This window comes from Halichoerus grypus, chromosome 2 (assembly GCF_964656455.1).
Source record: "Halichoerus grypus chromosome 2, mHalGry1.hap1.1, whole genome shotgun sequence".
NCBI classification, from domain to species: Eukaryota; Metazoa; Chordata; class Mammalia; order Carnivora; family Phocidae; genus Halichoerus; species Halichoerus grypus.
Window position 1 is genome coordinate 104,416,625 of NC_135713.1, and position 19,549 is coordinate 104,436,173.

Below are 19,549 nucleotides of genomic sequence, written 5' to 3' on the forward strand. Positions count from 1 at the left end.
ATATAAATGATTTTTAGGTTATCCATTGTTTTGCCATTTCTATGCCTGAGGTTTTTCTTTCTTTTTATACTCAAATCTCTTTGAATGGCCCTATATTTAATTTATTGAGTGATAGAGTTTAGTGCACTGATTCTCAAAGCATAGATCCTAGACCAACAGTATCAATAGCACCAAAAACCTAATAGAAAATACAAATTCTTGAGCCCACCCCAGATTTGGTGAATTCAACTCTGGTAGTAGGGGCAGGCAATCTCTGTGTTAACAAGCCCTCAGGTTATACGGACATGCTAGGCTTGTGGAATACCATTTCGTCCGAATGTTAGTAAACTGAAGTCTTAAGTTGAGCTTCTTTAACTAACCGGTGACTATTGGCAGCTCACCAAACTTAAAGCAAATCTATTATACTTTTCCCTTTCTTAAAACCCTCTAAGACTCCCCCACCCCCCATAGGCTACTGAATACAATTTAACCCTTTTAGCACCACGTGAAATGATCCCCTCTAAGTCTGCAACTTCTTTCAACTCCTCCCTTAACTTTTGGCACCAACAGCACCAATGCCTCTGTTCCATTACCCATAGTACTCCCTTGCCAGGAATGCTTCTTCTTACCTCTTCACCTGACTCCGTTTCTCTGTGAATCAGACTAGAGGCCCAGGACTTTTAGGAAGTCTTTGGCTTCCTCCCGAGAGAGGTTCTATGTCTCCTCTATTGTTTTCATAATATTCTACGCACATGGCATCATTGACAGATGAAAACATGTAGGTATTTAGCACTTAGAGGAGGATGAAAGAGCTTCCCAGGACAAAAGAACAGCTTGTACAAAGGTCCTGTGCTAGGAGTAAGAATGGCACAAACAACAAAATGACAAATGTGGTTGGAATGGAGAGGATGAGAGGAAAGAGCATGATATAAATGGAGGCTGGAGAGATGGCTAAGAGCCAAATCATGCAGCACTGTAGTTAATAGGGAGATTTGTTTGTATCTTAAGACCAATAGGAAAATGTGGTCCCACTTTGAGAAAAGTAATGTAGTTAATATTTGCATTTTAAAAGGACCACTTGGGCCTTTTGTTTGATGGTATTAAGAGCAGATGTTAGGTGACCAATTGGGTAACCACTGCAGTAATGCAAAGAAGAGACAATGGTAGCTAAGACTTCTCATTGTTTTTATAGTGAAAATAAAGAGAAGGGAATGGATTCATCAGATTTTTAGGATTTGGTGATGGCTGGATAGGAGAGGTGAGGCAGAGTGAGAAGTCAAGAATGACTCTCAGGCTTTTGGTTTGTGTAACTTGTGCATTCAATCATTTATTTGGACAATACTGGAAGAAGACCAGGTTTTGGAAGATTATGGACATCAGAAATTTGAGGCAAAGTCATAATCAGTCATCAAACTCAGAGGGAGGTTAAGGATGAATATAAAAATATGGGGTCAACTGCTCAAAGGTGAGCTTTATGTAATAGGTTTTATTAGATCAGTGGGGATAGAGGCCCGATTGTCACGGGTTGAATAATGAGTGGTTGCCAGAGAGAAGATGAGTAGGGGAAGGGGAGAGGGAGGTACAGGCCTCCAGTTATGGAATGAGTAAGTCATGGGAATAAAAAGCACAGCATAAGAAATACAGCCAATGGTATTGTAATAGAGATGTAATGGGACAGATGGTGTCTATACTTGGGGTGAACGTAATGTATAAAGTTGTCAATTCACTAAATTGTATACCTGAACTAATGTAACATTGTATGTAAAATTTTTTAAAAATAGGTGAAAAGTGGGGCACCTGGGTGGCTCAGTCGTTAAGCGTCTGCCTTCAGCTCAGGTCATGATCCCAGGGTCCTGGGATGGAGTCCCGCATCGGGCTCCCTGCTCAGCGGGAAGCCTGCTTCTCCCTCTCCCTCTCCCACCCCCCCTGCTTGTGTTCCCTCTCTCTCTGTGTGTCTGCCTCTGTCAAATAAAATAAAACAGGTGAAAAGTAAGGAAATAGAATTGGTACATTTTGTTAAGTGTCTTGAGAAGTGAAAATGTGAAAGAAAGGAGAATGATACGATTGCTACTGAAATGGGGAGTGTAGACAAATTTGGGTTTTAAATTAAAAAAAAGTTGAGGGAATTTCCATCCACAAGTTTATATTCTCTCAGGAAAGTTACAGGCTTGATCATATACAGAGCCTGAAGGGTTTGCAAACCCTCATTCTGTTGGTTAGCATTTTAGGGATCACTTCAGGGCTTTGAAATCATATCCTATATTATTAAGAGATGCCAGGTATGCAGAGTGAGGCATTGAGAAGTACATGGGATTGGACTTCACTGGTTTTGAGTTCAAGTCTTTACTATTATGAACACTTGGAAGGGTAACTCTTGTCTCACAGGATTGTTGTAAGGGGTCATTATAAATGAGAAAACTCTGAACAAATGTTAATTACTTTAGTACAGCAGTGTCTATGGCCATGGAATTTTAGAGCCTGAAGTTTCTTTGTGGATCCTTAGTCTAATAACAACTCCAGTAAAGGTCATGAAGAAACAGAGGCCCAGAGCAGCAGGGTTAGGATAGGAAGTAAGTGTCCCATTCATTGTGTACTTGCCATTATTTTATGTTGTTCAATAGCCTTTGGAAGAATTGATTTAGGTGGTTACTTTGTTCTGGCTTGCTAACTTTTTATTTATGTCTAGTGTATTTACAAAACAGAATTGAATGCAATTTATAATAAACATGCTTGTTTTCTTGTATTCTGGGTAGGTGTAGGTTTGAAGTTAGTATCTAGTAACTCAGTAGAGGCAATATTGGCTATATTGTTTATACCTGCCATCTTTATACTACCCAATAGGGGAACACTACGGTTTAAATAATCTGAGCAAGCTTAACAGGTATCTCAGTCCCTGTGTATTCTCAAAGCATGACCCATTTTTTATGAGCAGTCAATGTCCTACTACTTAAGACTGTCTTTAAGAATATGGTAAATAAAACCAGATTTACTGTTAATATCCTTTACTTGCCACTACATAGCTATAGATAGCAATGGAGAACAATCATTCAATTAAGTTCTCCTGAATTATTTCTACATTTTTTTCCAGGTATTGCCTCTTATCATCATTTGTTCCCAGTCAATGCTCCTTGTAGTGTTTATGAATATTTCATAAATCTTACCCTTTGCTTCATGTTGAAGTTTAATGATTTTCTTTCACCTTTACTGTCCTTCTGATATATCATTCTCATTACAGTGGAAGGATAAGGGTTGAATAGATTTTTTTGAGCCAAGTATAAGATTTGTAAAACTTGCACAATTGTCCATTTTATCAGAATTTGTGATTTAAAAAAATCTGGCTAAGAGTCTTAAGATGTATTTATTACACATACATTGATTTGAGGTTAATAACACTAATGTTTGGGTATTATATAAAAATAAAATATCACTAAATTTGAAAAACTCTTGGATTCTATATGAAATAATTACTTAGTTAACTGAAATGGGCCCTCCAATTTCAACAATTTTAGAAGAGTGACAAAAAACAAGATGAACAATTTCTTAAGAAACTAAGCCACCAAGTGAAACCTGAGCGGGTCTATAATATTCTTCCTCCTCTTCCTCTTGTGCAAGAAACAGAGTTATCCTCAACAGTTACTGGATAAATGCTTATTGGTCTTCTGAATACACTGAGGAGATATTACAGTTGAAGCTTGTCTAGAAAGTCAGCTAAATGCTGTGAAATAGGGACTGGTTATCGGGTAAAAAAAACATTTTCTCTTTTCAAAGAGCTTGGCAGCAAAGTAGTGATTCTATTTACATCAATAAGATGTTTCCAGTGCAGGAACACAGTGTCATCATCCTTGAATTGTGTGCCATGAGAATGATTAATAGATAAGAACCATTATAAGAGGTTTGTCAGTATTGACATACTCTTTGGATGGGGTCTAAGACAGACTGGCTTCTTTATGAAAATGATACTGAAGTGAATGGTTTTGGAAAGAGATTTTACTCTATTTGCATTTGACAGATGAATAAAATAGCTGGCAATTTTTTTTTGATGAAATAAAAGCAAACTGTTAACAGAATGCAGGCCAAGACACATCTTCTAATCAAGGTCTGGGATCTAGTTTATATATCCTCTGGCCTTCAGTAAAAGATGAAATCATCCAGAGCTAATAAGAATTGCTTCTGTTTCCACAATTCTCTGGCAGCCCATTTAAATGTGTAACAATATACACTCTGAATCTCTTCCATTTACTCTAAAGCCTTTTTCTGAATTCTGTCATCTGGAAAAAGACCAGCTGGTCAACATTTTCTTTTTACTTATTGATGTTAAAAATATTTATTGCCATCTATTTTCTGAGCTTGAACAATCCAAATTTATGTAAGCTTTTCACACAGGATTTGATTTTCTCACCCCTGAACTTATACTGATAATCTCCCTGAAATTATCTCCAGGTTCTTCCTGCCCTTGGATGTAAAACTTAATGAAGTTGTCCTGATACCAGAGGAGTCCTGGTTCTTTAGTCCCCAAGGCTCGGCCTCCCCTTATCTTGCACACTCCCCTACTGCTCACCTTCCCGATACTGCTATCTTTGATCTCAGATCTCATCTATGCCTAGAGAGCAGTGTACCTGACATTCCCAGCAGGGCTGCCCTATGAGTAGGGGCAGAGATGTAATTCTAGGGTTAATAAGAAGGCCTGCCATCTCCTATTTACTCCCTGGAGTCTGTTATTTCCTTCAATGGAGTCAACACTTAAATCCACAATTATATAAAGTTTGTAATACAAATATACTCCAAAAGAGATAATGTAACGATGTTATTTGCATAAAATTATAAATGCCTAATATAAACCTCAGAGATTATGTAATGATTGCATTTAAGTGCCCAATTTAACTTTGCTTACTCCATTGCACTATCACTTTTGTTTAGAAGCCTACTACTAGGTAGTGATGGGATGCCTTAACGGGCTCTCAATAAACCTGAATTATCCATTGCTTAGACCTAGCTCTGAGTGTATTATTTCTTGACCTATCTTCAAGCGTACTGATTGTATTTTTCCTTTTTTCTTTTTAAAGTTTTTTTTAAATTCCAGTTACAGTGTAATATTAGTTTTGAGAGGACAATATAGCGACTCAACACTCCCATACTGATTCTTTCTTTGGCCATTTCCAGTCTACTAATGATCCCATCAAAGGCATTCTTTCTGTTCTTTATTCTTCATTTGTATAAGAGAACAATTACAGATGACTGGATTGAAGAAAAAGTGACTCAGCCACAACAGCAAGGTTCAAGCAACACACATAGGAGATACCCCTGAAATGCCAGACTCCAGTAAACAGGAGACACTGCACTGCATGGCACTATAAGACCTCATCTTCACAAGGCAACTACTTTTAGGATCAGGAGATGTAGCTGACTTTCCTAACACACAGAAATAGGCACAAAAAGTTAGACAAAATGAGGAGACAGAGAAATATGTCCCAAATGAAAGAACAGGACAAAACCTAAGCAAGAGACTTAAGTGAAATAAGTAATATGCCTCATAGAGAATTTAAAGTAATGGTCATAAAGATACTCACCAGACTTGAGAAAAGAGTGGAGGACATCAGTGAGAACCTGAACAAAGAGATAAAAAAGAAGCAATCACTGAAGAACACGATAAATGAAATGAAAAATACACTAGGTGGAGTAAGTAAACTAGAGAAAGCAGAAGAACGAATCAATGACTTGGAGGACACAATAATGGTAAGTAATCAAGTTAAACAGGTGAGAAAGAAAAAAAAAAACTGTGCAAAATGAGAATAGACTTAGGGAAGTCAGTGACTCCATCAGCATAATAACATTCACATTAAGGACCCCAGAAGAAGAAGAAAGATAAAAGGGGGCAGAAAAATTATGTGCAGAAATAATCTCTGAAAACTTCCTCAACCTGGAAAAAGAAAACAAAAGTTCAGATCCAGGAGGCAGAGATCCCCCAACAAAAATCAATCTAAGGAGGTCCATACCAAGACACCTAGTAATTAAAAAGGCAAAAGGTAGTGATCAAGACAGAATTTAAAAGCAGCAAGAGTAAAGAAGACAGTTACATAGAAGGGGAGCCCCATAAGGTTATCAGATTTTTTAGCACAAACTTTATACACCAGAAGGGAATGGCGTAATATATTCAAAATGCTTAAAGAAAAATACATGCAAACAGTAATACTCTATCCAGTAAGGCTATCCTTTAGAAAAGGAGAGCTTATAAAGTTAATAAACAATCAGAAGTTAAAGGAATTCATCACCACTAAACCAACCCTACAAGAGTTGTTAAGGGGGGCACTATGAGTGGAAAGAAAAGACTGTCAGTAAGAGTAAGAAAAGTAGGAAGCACAAAAGCAGTAAAAATAAGTGTATCTGTAAAAAATCAGTCAAGGGACTCACAAAATAAAAGGATGTAAAGTATGACACCATACACCTAAAACATGGGGAAGAGAGGAGTAAAGAATGGGTTCAAGTTTAAGCGACCATCAACTTTTTTTTTTTTTAACTCAATTACCTAACATATAGTACATCATTTTTGGTGTAGTTTTCATTAGTTGCTCATAACATCATGCAACCATCAACTTTAATATAGACTCCTATATGCAGAAGATATTATATACAAACCTAATGGTAACCACAAATCAAAAACCAGTAATAGATACACAAAAAATAAAGAGAAAGGAATCCAAGTATATCATTAAAGAAAGTCAGCAAACCATGAGAGAAGAGAGCGAGTAAAGAGAGGACCAGAAAAGAACGATGAAAACAACCATAAAACAGCTAACATGATGGCAATAAATACATACCTATTAGTAATTACTTTGAATGTAAATGGACTAAAAGCTCCAATCAAAAGACATAGGGTGACAGAATGGAATAAAAAACAGCAAGACCCATCTAAATGCTGCCTACAAGAGATTCAGTTCAGACCTGAAGACATGTGCAGATGCAAAGTGAGGGGATGGGGAAACATTTATCATTCAAATGGAAGTCAAAAGAAAGCCAGGGTAGCAATACTTGTATTGGGCAAAATAGACTTTAAGACAAAGACTGTAACAAGAGACAAAGAAGGACACTATATAATAATACAGGAAACAGTCCAATAAGAAGATATAACGATTGTAAATATTTATGCACTCAACGTGGGAGCACTCAAGTACATAAAGCAGCTACTAACAAGCATAAAAGAAGTAATCAACAGTAATACAATAATAGTAGGAGACTTTAACACCCCACTTACATTGATGGACAGATCATTCAAACAGAACATCAATATGGAAACCGTGGCTTTGAATGACACACTGGAAGAGATGGATTTAACAGATATTTTCAGAACATTCCTTCTTACAACAGCAGAATTCCCCTTCTTTTCACGTGTACATGGAACATTCTCCAGAATAGGTCACCTATTAGGCTACAAAACAAGTCTCAACAAATTCAAAAAGATCAGTCATATCATGCATCTTTTTTGACCACAATGCTATGAAACTAGAAATTAACCACAAGAAAAAGTCTGGAAAGAACACAAATACATGGAGATTAAATAACATACTATTAAACAATGAATGGGTCAAACAAAAAAATCAACAAAGAAATAAAAAAATTACATGGAAACAAGTGAAAATGAAACAATGGTCTGAAGTGTTGGGATTCAGCAAAAGTGGTTCTAAGATGGAAGTTTATAGCCATATGGGCCTACCTCAAAAAGCAGTAAAATCTCAACCAACCTAACCTTACCCTTGAAGGAGCTAAAAAAAGAACAACAAACACAAGCCCAAGCCAGAAGGAAGAAGGAAATAATAAATATTAGAGCAGAAATAAGTGATATAGAAACAAAAAACAATAGAACAGTGAAAACAGCAGTTGGTTCTTTGAAAAGATCAACCAAAATGATAACCCTCTAGCCAGACTCATTAAAAAAATAAAAGAGGCCTCAAACAAAATCAGAAATGAAAGAGAAATGACAATGGACACCAAAGAAATACAAAGAATTGTAATAGAACATTATGAAAATTAAATGCCAACAAATTGGAAAACCTAGAAAAAAATGGATAAATTCCTAGAAACATATAACCAACCAAATTGACGCAGGAAAAAAGAGAAAATTTGAAAATCCTGATTGCTAGCAATGACACTGAATTAGTAATCAAAAAACTCCCAATGAACAAAAAGTCCAGGACCAGAGGGCTTGATAGGCAAATTCTATCAAATATTTAAAGAAGAGTTAAAACCTATTCTCAAAATATTCCAAAAAAAATAGAAGAGGAAGGAAAGCTTCTGAATTAATTCTATGAACCCAGCATTACCCTGATAGCAAAACCAGATAAAGGTATCATAGAAAAAGAACTACAGGCCAGAATCTCTGATGACCATCCATGCAAAAATCCTCAAGAGAATTTTATCACACCAAATTGAACAATACATTAAAAAAATTATCCACCACAAACAAGTGAGATTTATTTCCAGGATGCAGGGGTGGTTCAATATTCACAAAATCAATATAATACATCACATCAATAAGGATAAAAATCATATGATCATTTCAATAGATACAGAAAAAGCATTTCACGAAGTACAACATCCATTCATGATAAAAACACTTACCGAAGTAGATTCAGAAGGAACATACCTCAACATAAAACAGGCCTTATATAAACCCATCCTCAATGGGGAAAAAACAGAGCTTTTCCCCTAAGGTCAGAAACAAGACAAGGATGTCCAGGGTCACCACTTTTATTCATCATAGTACTGGAGTTCTAGCCACACCCATCAGACAAGAAAAAAGAATAAAAGGCATCCAAATTGGTAAGGAAGAAGTAAAACTCTATTTGCAGGTGACATGATACTATATATATATATATATATATATATAACACCCTAAAGATTCCTCCAAAACATACTAGAATTGATGAATGAGTTCAATAAGGTCACAGGATACCAAATCAACCTACTGAAATCTGTTGCATTTCTATACACTAATAATGAAGCAGTGCAAACGGAAATTAAGAAAGCCATCTCATTTACAATTGTACCAAAGAATAAAATACTTAGGTCGTAAAAGATGTAAACAGCCCAAGTGGCCATTGACTGATGAATGGATAAAGATGTGATATATATATATATATATATATATAATATATAATATATATATAATGAAATATTACTTAGCCATAAAAAATAATGAAAACCTGCCATTTCCAACTACGTAGATGGAGTTAGAGAGTACTAAGTGAAATAAGTCAGTCAGAGAAAGACAAATACCATACATGATTTCATGCATATGTAGAATTTAAGATACAAAACAAATGAACAAAGGGAAAAAGAGAGAGAGACAAACCAAGAAACAGAGTCCTAACTATAGAAAACAAACTGATGGTTACTAGAGGGGAGATGAGTGGGGGTTGGGGTGGGAGGTGGGATGGGGGAAATAGGTGATGGGGATTAAATTTTTTTTAATTTAATTTAAATTTAATTTAATTTAAATTAAAGTTTTTAAAAAGATACTGATTCTTAAAACTAAAAAAAATTATTTTATATCTTTTAGACACTGGGATAAATTTTGAGTCAGAAAACAGGGTGAGGGGCGCCTGGGTGGCTCAGATGGTTAAGTGTCTGCTTAGGTCATGATCCCGGGGTCCTGGGATCGAGCCCCACATCGGGCTCCTGGCTCAGTGAGGAGCCTGCTTCTCCCTCTCCCTCTCTCCCTGCTCATGCTCTCTGTGTTTCAGATGAATAAATAAAATCTTAAAAAAAACCCCCAAAACAGGGTGATATATGGAATTAATGAATATTGTACACCTGAAATTCATATAACACTGTACATTGGCTATACTGGAATTAGAAAGTTTAAAATACCTTTCTGAGAATTCTAACACCTATACCTGAGTCTGATTTTTATGATTTCCTTGTCTCTTGTGCTTTTCCCTTGTCTTTTGGAATGCCAGGTAACTTCTTTGTTGAAAGCCAGACATCTTTACATCAGGTAATAGGCCTGAATTAAATAAGCCTTTACTGTGAGGATCTGTGATTATCTGGCTAGGAATTGTGCTGTTTAATGTTTGCTGTAGTTATAAGTGCCAAAGTCTTAAAATTCCTCTAGGGACCTTGTGTTATCTCTCTTCTTCACTTTGGGTTTCCCTAAGTACACCTCCTCAGATAAAGTCTGTGTCTTGAAGCTTTTTGAGCTGTAATTCACCGTAGTTATACTCAGTCTTGTTTATGTAGTGGTAAACTAGGGGGGAGGTGATGCATTCTATGATATTATTTGTGGTCCCATGTCTCGAGTATGTGACCTTCACAACTATTACTCCATAATACAGTTTTTATTGTCCCCCTTAGCTAAATCAGAAAGGCTAGAGTACACAGGAGGGTAAGGAATGCCCTTCTCCCCACTCTGATAAGGCTTTGGGAGTCTTTCCTCTTACTGCATAGGCCTTTGATATAGAGAACTGTTCGGGCTTATCTCACAGTGTTTGCTCTTTGTCAGATATTTACTATGAGAACATGGTAGGGATGCTGGAGGTAAACTCGTGAAGCATAGATTCACCTTAAAACTGGGACCTCCAGGAGTTTCTCTTCTCATACTAGTCCATGTTCGGCCTCCAGCAAGTCATTAAAATTACCACTTAAGTGTTCCTACCAGTTAATGGATCTAGCAGCTTTTGCTCCAGGTAAGCACATATTGGCTATTACTTTCTGGACTCCTTTCTCTCTCCAGATTCTGGGATGATGGTTTGTCCTAAACCACTGTTTTCTAATGGAGGTCTAAGAAAAGTAATTGCTTTTCAGTTTATTCAACTATTTCTTGTTTTAAGGACAGTAGTGATGACTTCCAAACTCTTTAGAGGTCAGAGCTGAAAGTGGACTTCCATTACTCTTTTATGCAAATTTTATCTAATGTTATTCCTCCCAGGTCACTTCTCTTGAGGAAACAAGACTTTTTTTTTTTTTATTGAAATGACTGTAGTAGTTACATTTACACATAAATCAGGTCTGACATTAGCAGAGTTGAAATAATAAAATAAGATGATTTTAGAAAATGAAGTGTTGGAATTTTTTCAAAATTCTACTGATGGGACCCTCAGAATCGAGAATTCATCTTCTCCAATACAACCATTCCTCCCATGAAATGTTACATCAAGGCTACCTTGATATGGGGCTTTAACTGATACAAGCTAAACATTTAAGAACAAAGATCTTGTAATACCTCCTTTTTCCAGCTCTGTCTGATTCTTTGGGATAAGAATAAATGTTTACTTTTTTTTTTATTCTACCACACCTACAATGAACTTGTAAATATTCTATGGATCTTTTGAAGGTCAGATCATATGCCATGTACTATATTAAACCATCTCTGACAGCCTCAAATGAAAATAACTTCTCTTACCTATTCTTTAATTATTATAGTGGTGTACTATCAACAGTTAATACTGGATCACAAGAGCTGAGTGTGAACATGCATCTCTTTCCAATTCCAGATTCAGGGACATCACATTGGTAGACTGAAATCAGCTATTGTAGGAATACTTACATGACTGATTTGGCAAACACTACAAATCAGGGTTTTTGTTTTTTCCTTAGAAAGCTAGTTAGACATTTACCATCACATCATCATGTGTGTCTGTGTAGATATACAAATAGATGGACAGGGGGTAGGGAGAGGGAAAGAGAGAGAGGGAGAGAAGAGGGAAGAAGGAGGTAGTGAAGGAGGGAACAGCTGTTTATGTACTTTATGTCTTATTGTGCTCCATAGTTTTTTTTTTTTTTTAATTTTTTTATTGTTATGTTAATCCCCATACATTGTGCTCCATAGTTTCTTGAGATTAGATGTTGCCAGTGTTATTTTTACTCCTGGTTATCCATTACCTCTTGTTAATTCTTGGTCATTTGGGTGGGGCTTAGTTTTCTCTTGGTGCCAAGAGAAGACCTGAACTGGACAAATCAGCATATTGGTTCTCTCTGGCCACAGTGATGGTTCAAGGGTAATCACATGACATAAACAGATTTTATCAAAGCCGATAAACAGTGGTCCTGAGACTTCAGTTGGTAGATATTACGTTTAAAACTTCTGGTGGTCATTTAGCCAATGCAGAGGTAGACCTATCTATGAATAAAGTTAACAAAGAGAAATGAAGAACCAAAAGATGAAGAGAGATCAATAATAATGAACTGGAACTATACTCATGTTGCATGACATTTCATGTCTGTGAGCCAGGAGTTTTTGTTTGTTTTTGTTTTGTTTCATTTTAAATACTGACTAGTTTGGATTGGGTTTCTCTCACTGGCCACCAAAAGAACCCTGACTAATGCAGTAAATAAAAGGTTCTAAAAATTATTATAACCCTACATCAGCACAATGCCTTGTTTCTAAAGAGGCTCAATGATTGTTCATTGACTGAAAGAATAAGTACGAAATTATTGGGACTACACCAAAATAAAAAGCTTTTACATAGCAAAAGAAACATCAACAAAAGAAAAAGGCCCCCTATGGAACGGGAGTGGATTTTCACAAATGATACATCTGATAAAGGGTTAATAACCAAAATATATTAAGAACTTATACAACAATAAAAAAACAAACAACCCAATTAAAAAATGGGCAGAGGAACAGAAAGGACATTTTTCCCCCCAAAGAAGGCATATAGATGGACAGTTCTAGCATCTACAACTATGAGAAAATAAATTTGTTATTTCTACCACTCAGGCTGTGGTATTTTGTCATGGCGCACTGGTAAACTGACATAGTGGTTTTCTAATTAAGAGGGGTCTTAAGAAAATTTCTTGTAGGGAGTAGAAATGTAGTGAATACTAGGAAGGTGTGACTGACATCTCTTCTCCCAGTATTTGTTGGTTTAAAATTATAAAATTAGAGACCGTGTATAAATTTGGTTTTGATTTTCATTGATGGTGGTTTTCATACCTAAAATTGAACTATACTCACTAAAATGGGAATGAGAGGTCATTAAGGAGCATGGAAGATAGATCTCATAAATTATGTTTGAAATAAAACTCTGTCTTGTTCAGATTGTTCAAAAAGCTGGTTATGCATGCAATACTGGGACCCTCGGTATTACACATAGCTACATGTGTCACCAATCTCATTGCATATGCTCCAAGATAAGTGATGGTTTTCTTTTATGGCATTGGTATTTTTTAAAAACTGCTTAGGTTTTGACCCAGAATATAGTCTCCAATCATTCGATTTATAGACTAGGAAAGGAATGTAATATAACAAATATTGGCTCTATTTTCATTTTGCCTTTATTTTCTAAAACTAGAGAAAAGCAGGAATTTCAAAATTCTGACATTTCTTATTTTCTGTATTGCTTTTTTTTTTTTTTTGGCAGATCATATCATGACCATTGCTTCTTTCTCAGTGTGTGTGTGTGTGTGTGTGTGTGTGTAAAAGAGACAGAGAAGGATAGAGACACAGAGAGAATTAGCATATTTAAACATTCTCTATTTCAAAATCAACTTTGACCAATAGAAGTTTTTAATGGATCATATGGATGGCTCAACAGAGGAATTTAATTATTTGTTTAAGCTTGGCTCAGATACTGCAGAATTTCAATCAATACTGATTGCATTTACAAGTCATAAACATCTGATAATGCAATTCCAACATTAACTGACTTGGGTGTTTCAGTGCATTTGCCACCAGACATCCTACCACCTGCCAATACTACTGGCATATTTAGTTGGCATCTCACTTAACTAGTTAATGCTTCTTAATGTGAGAATAGAGCTATGAATTTTTCCTATGAGATGTTCTGCTTTAGAGAATGTAAGGTGAATAAGAAGCTTAGAATGTTTTAAGTACCAGGATATCACTGGAACAGAGCAGAGGAAAATCATCAGAATTTAAATAAAGGAAATAAGCAATATATTTATGGTAATTATAGGAGGATAAATGAGGAGGATGACTAAGTCAGAGAGCAGCTAAATACCAACTAAAATATGATCAGTGTAAAACAGTTTGCAGGGGAATCCCCAAGGGGTGTAGCAAAATTTATCCCTTATTGTTTGATGAAGTTAACCTTGTTAGTATTCACGTAACCCTTAACAGAGCTTCACTGAAATACGTTTACAAATACTCATTCAGCTTACATTTATCTCACACTAATATATGTAGTGTCAGTGATCATAATAACTGAACAGAAGGCAAATACATACAGTATCCCACACTTGGTCATTAACTTTAGGGAAAGAACTCACACTGCAGCATAAATTACTATCTGTTTTTTGAAACTCTGTGCAATGAACTCATTCACTTGCTTGATAATTGTGAGCTTTATTTACCTTCCCTTAGGGTTATAGGGACTTCCTTGCAGTGCTTGCTTCCTATACCAATTGCAGTTGGCCTAAATATGGCCCCCAAAAGATAACCATATTAAATCCCTGGAACCTGAGAATGACATCTTACTTAGAAGAGGGTCTTTGCAAATATATTTAAGGATCTTGAGATGAGGAGATAATCCTGCCTTATCTAGGTAGAGAGAGACAGGCATGTAGATAAGACACACACATAGAAAAGAAAGCGACATGAAGACAGGAAGAGAATGGAGTGATGTAGCCACAAGCCAAGGAAGCCAAGGAATGTCAAGTGGGACCAGAAGCTGAAAAAGCCAAGGAAGGATTCTCTACTAGAAGTGTTAGAGGAAGTATGTCCCTGTCAACACAGACCTCGATTTCAGACTTAGGGCCTCCAGAATTGTGAAATAAATTTCTGTTTTAAGCCACTAACTAGTTTTGGGTGTTTTTTTTTTTTTTTTACAGCAGCCCCAGTGAACTGGTATGGCAACCAATACATACAGATACATACACACAAATTTTATACTCTATTTGGACCATTATTATTTTTTTTTTTAAAGATTTTATTTATTTATTTGACAGAGAGAGAGATAGCGAGAGCAGGAACACAAGCGGGGGAGTGGGAGAGGGAGAAGCAGGCTTCCCGCCGAACAGGGAGCCCGATGTGGGACTCGATCCCAGGACCCTGGGATCATGACCTGAGCCGAAGGCAGACGCTTAACGACTGAGCCACCCAGGCGCCCTGGACCATTATTATTTTTTTTTAAAGATATTTACTTATTTGACAGAGAGAGAGAGCGAACACAAGGAGGGGGAGGGGGAAAGGGAGAAGCAGGCTTCCCGCTGAGCAGGGAGTCTGAGGCGGGGCTTGATCCCAGGACCTTGGGATCATGACCTGAGCTGAAGGCAGATGCCCAACCGACTGAGCCACCCAGGTGCCCTGGACCATTATTACTAATATTTTTTTTTTTTTAGTCTTTCTTAGTCTTAAAATTATTTAGACTCACCCTCTGTTTTCTTTTTAAGATAGTATTCTAATTATCTCTTACTGCTTAACAAATTACCTCAAACCTTAGGGGCTTAAAAAAGAAAAGTGTGATCTTCTCTCACCGTTCTGTGGATTGACTGAGCTCAACTGGGTCGTTTCTACATTCAGGCTCTCATTAAATCAAATCACATAGCTGCTGGGGTGTGCATGATCTCAAAGTTCTACTGGGCTGGATATTTCAGATGACTCACTCTTACGGGGAGAATTGATTCTAGTTGTCCCCTAGGAGGTCAGCTGGAGTTATTGCCTTGGAGCTCCTTATATGTTTCCTCTTGGTAGTTTGGGCTTTTCCTAAGATGGCAGCTAGCTTTCTAGAATGAGCTCCCCAAGATAAATTTTCCAAAAAACAAGATAGGAAAGTGCCAGACCCATTCTGCTATACTTTATTGCTTGAGAGGTACACGTCTTACCCAGATTCAAGAACGTGGAGGAAATCAACTCCACTTCTTGATAAGGGAGTATCATCAAGGTCACATTGCAGAAATGCATGTGAAAAGCAAAATATTTTTTTGACCATCTTTGTAAAATACAATCTGCTATGCATAGTACTCAGGTTCAAAAATAACACCAAATTTGGAAAAAAATATTTGTGCTTGAGTAAAAAGGATTAAAATTCAAAGGCACCTTGAGAATATAAGCTTCTACAGGAGACTCCTTGTTTAATAAAGCATTGGTCTATATACCTCAATTATGGCCTCTATTTCTCCCAATTTCCACTAAAAGAAACAGGGTATGTGTGCATCACCTCCAAAAACTGAGAGCAATGAGCAATATCATACGGGTTCTTTTCATGGCTCATCTAGGCTCAGATTAATGAAATAGAGTACACCTAAAAAAATCTACATAAAGACTCTTCCTAATTACTACAGTCTGTTCCTAGATCCAGGGTCTCAGGATCTAAATCACTTAGAAAATTAGGCAGCTGTTGCTCTATCCCAAAGGAACTTAGCTCTTTCTCTATCCCACTCTCAACCTTCAAATATTATTTCTCCCTACAAAGTTACTACTCCTATTAAAGGCATTTCCACCAGGAAATAACTGGGCAAGAATTGGGGAAAGGAAGAGGTTTGGAGTTGTGGTGCTAGGGTTTGGGGAGTGTAATGCTAAAAAGTAAAGGATTTTTGGTGAAAATTGAGACAGGAAGGGCTTGTTTTGGAGTTACGGTTCAGAGTAACACAGTTTCAGGTAGTAAAGGTAGGCAGTGAGGCTGCTTCCAGAGAACAGAGGTGAACTAAAAAAAACCCTGCAAAAAGCTGAGCATTCAGCTTGAAATGGTGTACATCATTCTGCCCTTCAGCTGTAAATTTGAGAAGAAAAATGAAACATCACTGAGTAGAACAAGAACAGGCTACATTAAAGGTCTATGAACAAACATTACTGCTAACCAGAACTTGTCTTGTTCAAACAGAACTAAAGTGTTTTAAGGATCATCACTAAAAATAATCTATGACAAAGTATAAGAGACATTACAAGAATTGTATAATATTCCCATCAGAGTCCAAAAATATCCAGCTACCATAACATGGGAATAGAAAAAGGAACGAGAGATGCATAGAGAGATAAAAATATATATATATAGGGCAAGAAAACATTTCTTCCCCCCAATGACATTTCTAGGCCAATGAAGACATTAAGTATACTTTCCTTAAATTTAAGGCATTGGTTTTCCTTAAGAAAAAACAAATACTCAGCTACAAGATGAGAAATAACTGCTGGGACTAATAATGGTATAAAAAGACTAGTACCCTTGGATAATTCTAAGGATTTTAATGTTTTATTACTAAATCCAGTATGTCAGCAATGGTATAGATTTAAGGACATGAAAACACATTCTGCTGTATGTTCTTATTGATGAGACTCAGCTAGAATTTTTAACATTTTAGGATGATATTTTTGAAAAAGTAGCAAGAAAGAAAAAAAAGGAAGAAAGTATTTGGAAAGAGTTAGTCCACAGAATATGATGTTACACATTAGCTGAGTAACCACAGAAGGGTTCTGGAGCGGAGACAGACAGATTTCCTATCATACCTGGCAATCAGGCCTGGGAAGAAGTATGGTGGTCTCAGTGAAAAGGGAAAGAAAGCACAGCCTCATCTGCCTTGGGGTTAAAGTCCCCCAGGTGTCAATGGCAATCATTGGCTGGTGCATTGTGGGGAATGAGAGAGGCTTTGGGCAGCTGCAGCATGCCAGAATTTTAGGACTTGGGGAACAGGAAGAACAAAAAAAGGCCTCAGAGAAAAAGAAAAGGACCTGTTACTGGGGGAATAGAGCTTGGAATTTCAGCAATAAATATACATCTAGAATGGGATTAAGTTCAGTCATGGCTGAAGCCATGAGGGCAATTCACAGTCAATGATGCACTGGAAAATATTTTGGTGAAGGCAATCTTATGACATACAGGAAACATGTGTGTTCATAGGTTACTCTTTTGAAATGACATCTGTGTGGCTGAGCCATGAAGAAATGGTTACCTCGTTATCAGAAGCACGTGCGTTCAGTATCCACACACATCAGGAACATTTTTTCCCAGTTATATTTTTATTACTTTGCTTAATGACACAAAGACTTATTTTAATTCACAGCCATTTTCCTAACCAGAAGTATTAATGTGATTTTTTTAAAAAATGTAACTTTAGCTTCGGAAAACTTAGAAGTCTTAAATTTTTCAAAATCTATGAATTTTTTTTGTTTTTTGACTTCCAGTATTATAGACAATACTGCCTTGAATTGTAGTTTATCTACTTGATCTTCTGAAAGCCTGTGGGCTGAATAAACCTGTAGGAAAAATACTCAAATATATTCTACATTTTTAAAATAAATTATTAATAGAAAGTCTCCTCTGTCATCTAAGAGGGAAGGCAGCTCCAATATTTCTATGCCAGCTAGAAATGTGAAAAGGTCTTGTAATAATCTATGCATTAGTGATGCACTTTATTGAAGCAATTAACCTCAACTATCTTTTTCTCCTTCTTATATGTTTTAGAGCAATATTAGAGTTATCACAGGATTCACAGTATACATTTCCGAAGCTAATTTTGTGTCATAAAGATCAGCTAGTGCTCTTGGTTGGGCATAGTTCTTTGTGAAAATCTGGTGGGGACTATGGAGCATCTTCCCTGAGCAAAAGCTAATAGACATCAGTTTCGTATACAATTTTATAAAGTTCAGAGATCATTCTGCCTGGTCATGGAGTATTTCCAATGCACTCCAATCCTTATGATGTGTTTACAAAACAGTTATACATATGGGAAAAGATTTATTCAAAGCAGAGTTTATTAACAATTATGTTGAAATAAGCTTAATTTCAATTTCCACTCAATTAAAATTATTATTTCTCATGCAGATGACTTTTGACCCATTTAGACAACTGATTAGACTTAGTTGCATTTTGTCTTGGTCAGTAGTTGTGTTTAACTGAGACAGAATGACTACCCTTCCCTTCTCCCCCAGTTGGATGGAGACATTGTGCACATAGGAGGGAGTCAATTTCTGTTCATGCAGCACCATCATGTTTATATTTCCAAATGGTTCTTGAATTTACAACTAATCTAAATACTGATTTAAAAAGAAATACTGTTTCTGAATCGATATGTTAAAAAATATCATGCTTACTGATTCAAAGCAACTTCCTTTAATGAACCCTAATCCTAATCTTGCACCAGTACCTATTCACAGTTCTTTTATCTTCCTTCCTTTTCATTCAGGTATTTCTATTTGAAATTTCTGTCATGCTTTGTGGTTGTATATCTTATCCTGAGTTTTTCCTCTTCAAGTGATGGGTCAACCACACTGCTCTTCTGGTATTGTTTATCACATATATCAACTCTCTCTTTCTTTGTGGCAATTGCTATTTAAAAACTTTCTAATCACAAACTAATCCTTTTTGCTATGTAGTTCTCTAGTTACCATAACAACAGAAGAACTGGTCAAAATTCATTATCCAGTCTCCCGATAAGCCAAAGAATTTCCAGAAATACCAGTTTATAGGAGTTACTTAAAGGAACCAAAAGAACAACAAGAGATGATTTTTAGATAGAACGTTTGTAGAATATATCATATATTTTTTTATTATAGATATAATTTATTATATATATTCTATATTTATTATCGATATATACACTATATCATAAAATACATAGGTTTAGAGTTGTAAAGGGTCTTCGATTTCTTCTGTTTGACCTCCCTACCAGGAAATCCCCTGTA

General features: G+C 36.3%; 1 long non-coding RNA gene across 1 annotated transcript in view; it reads right to left on the bottom strand.

Annotated features, from left to right (window-relative positions):
- The window catches only part of LOC144380978 (uncharacterized), a 47,419-nt gene that overhangs the window by 3,574 nt on the left and 24,296 nt on the right, over positions 1-19,549 (bottom strand). Inside the window, exon 2 of the long non-coding RNA XR_013445353.1 lies at positions 5,547-5,583. This is a non-coding gene — a long non-coding RNA (uncharacterized LOC144380978). The remainder of the gene's footprint in view (positions 1-5,546; positions 5,584-19,549) is intronic.